The sequence below is a fragment of the Dipodomys spectabilis genome, unplaced genomic scaffold, assembly GCF_019054845.1.
Source record: "Dipodomys spectabilis isolate Male_0828 unplaced genomic scaffold, ASM1905484v1 ptg000071l, whole genome shotgun sequence".
Lineage (NCBI taxonomy): Eukaryota > Metazoa > Chordata > Mammalia > Rodentia > Heteromyidae > Dipodomys > Dipodomys spectabilis.
The window spans coordinates 4,985,239-4,988,058 of NW_024870748.1; the positions used below are offsets into that span (position 1 = coordinate 4,985,239).

General features: G+C 38.8%; 1 pseudogene; it reads right to left on the reverse strand.

Annotated features, from left to right (window-relative positions):
• Window positions 1-1,143: 1,143 nt before the first annotated feature.
• LOC122109931 lies at window positions 1,144-2,445 on the reverse strand (annotated as a pseudogene).
• Window positions 2,446-2,820: the final 375 nt, after the last annotated feature.

Consider the following 2,820-nt stretch of genomic DNA (forward strand, 5'->3'; position numbering starts at 1 on the left):
ATTCTAGTTATTACAAATGAAGGAAAATAAACTTAAGAGATGGTGGAAAATTAGCAGGGGACTGAGTTTTAGGGTCCTACTGATTTATCCACGTCTAGAGAGTTATGCCAAGTAAGTTTTAATTACACAGAAATTCATACTTAAGAAGAATATTACACCTTGCTTAAGAAGATGGATTTAAGCATCTGCTGGCAGTGGTGCTGCCTGGTGGCAGCAGCTGGAGACAGTTAGGACAAAAATAGAAGAAACAGCATGTGCACACAGACTACTCAACTCTAGCACAAACGTTAGGGCCAAGAACAAGAATCCACATCCCAGCCAACCACAGATGGATGCATAGACAACTCATCACATCACAGATGATCCAAATCACCAAGAGAATGTGTGACATCAAAGACATCCTCACTCCCTCTCAGAGATCAGCATGTGGAAAGAAACCCTTTCTCCACCTGATAAGAATGCCATTTTGATTTTTCCCTCCCATAGGAGAAATTTTTATTTGTATCATATTACAGAGTACCATTAGTAAGCATAAGGTCATAATTTGAATATTGTAATACAACATAATATTTGGAAAATTATTCAATTACCAATGTGTATCACATGTTTGACTGCACACTGAAGAGATTATTTGGAGTAATTTGGCACAATAAATATTTTTGTACGTTATTTCACTGCTCATCATGTATATATGTGGAATTTACTTATGTGTATGTGTATGCACACATTCCTAAATTAAATATATTTATATAAAAAGCTAAAGATTGATGTGTTAAGATTAATTTCTTTAAAAAGTCTATTATATTAAATTGCATCTGCATTCAAAGCAGAAGTGTAAAAAAAACTGATCAACTCACACACTTCAATTTACAAAGTAACTGAAAATGAAATTAAAATTTTCTCGTGAGCCAGGTGCCGGTGGCTATCCTGTAATTCTAGCCACTCAGCAGGCTGAGATTTGAGGATTGTGGTTCAAACCCTGCCCAGGCAGGAAAGACCATGAGACTCATATCTCCAATAAACCACTCAGAAAACTGGAAGTGGCGCTGTGGCTCAAGGGGTAGAGTGTTAGCCTTGAGCTGAAGAGCTGAGGGACAGCGCCCAAGCCCAGAGTTTAAGCACCATGACTGACAAAGAAAAAAATTCTATTGAAATGTTATATTTCTGTTTAATTGACATTGAAGAGGCACTAGCAGACGTTGGAAATAAACATTTTTCAGGTTGCAGAAAGGCTAAAGATTCTGAAAGCATTACTGTACCTTCTAAATTAAGAATGACCATATTATAGTAGGAAACGATGGCAGAAAACATTTTTTTTCTTCATTAATGTGGAAATTCTCAGGAGACAACCAGGACATTGTTCTCCCAGGCCTGGGCTTTGTGCTTTTCCATTAGTGGAAATCTGGCTTCTCAGGAAAGGTGCAACCAGTTTGCCTAATTATGACACTTGCTGTATAGTGGCCAGCCAGGATGCAATCAGTCACAGGCATGTCAAAGACTAGTTGAAAAAGAAAACCTCCAACAAATGCATCTCCAGCTCCAATGGTGTCAATAATTTCTTTCTGGTCCTGATCCAGGACAGGAAAAATAGTGACTTCATTTTCTGTAGCCATTATAGTGTCATCACTCTCTTGAGTGAAGATCACAATTCACTGTCTCTTCAAGTTCACCTTTAGAAGAACTTGTGTTTTCCTGGCTATCTCCTATTAATCAGCTTCCATCTTATTTCCAAAAAGTATGTCAATGTAGGGCATACTTTCATTAAGGATTCCTTGTAGAACTGGCATATTAATGGTGCAGAGAGTTTCAAAGTGAAAATCTTGTTGTAGTCAGAAGAATAGTGAGCCACTTTTAATACAGACTCCGGGGAAACTAAGAAAAAAAAACCCAACTATATAGTAAACTCTTGCTTTTTCTACCAACATCCAGTTTTTTTCCAGATCAAGATGTTTTTCCATTTTGTAACAATTGGCAGCAGCAAGATTAACTATAAGCAACCTGTTGTCACCAGTGATAGAGGCAACACAAGTTCCTGTCAGCTGTTAATTCTGCTCATAGTAATGAGCATCCACATGGGCTTCAGCAGATTTACTCTTCAGGATCTCCCCAAATTTATCTATCCCAATGCATCCAAAAAAGGTCGCTGCTTTGTGTGGCTGCTGAATCATCCACTGAGCCACTTCAATTGAATTGTGGATAGAGTCACCAGCATGATACTCAACTTGGATTTTTTTTTACAAGTTCATCAAATAGTTCCTTGTGTTTGTCTTCAGCCAAGATTTAGTCATTTGGTTTTAAAGAATACTTATCAAGGAAGTCTTTGTCCACTACAGCAGAGATGTCAAGAAGAGGATTTCCCATCCCAAAGAGGATATTTTCACTCAGCACTGGTGGCGCCTCCACCTTCAGCTTTTTGGGCTTTGGCTCTTCCTCAGAAGCTGCCATCTTCACCCCATTTTGACTTTTTGAGGGGGTCTTTTTCCAAATGTTATTGTAAAGGGGTTACAGTTAAATGTGTAAGAAAATGAGTACAATTCTTGTCAAACGTTACCAACTCCCTCATTTTCTCCTGCTTTCCCTTCCCACCGAATTTCTTCAATCCCTCAAATTGTAAAGTTCATTTCCAATATAGTGTCTTCTGAGTACCACTGTTACATTGAAGAACATTATCTCTGATACTGGCATAGAGCCTGCCAGAGCAGCTGGCAGGTAACACTGGCTGGAGTAGCAATATCTTTCAACGGGCCAAAGGAATCTGATTCCCTTGTACTCTTGCTACCTAGCAGAAAAGAAACGTCTCCCCAGGGAAGGCCAGCTTTG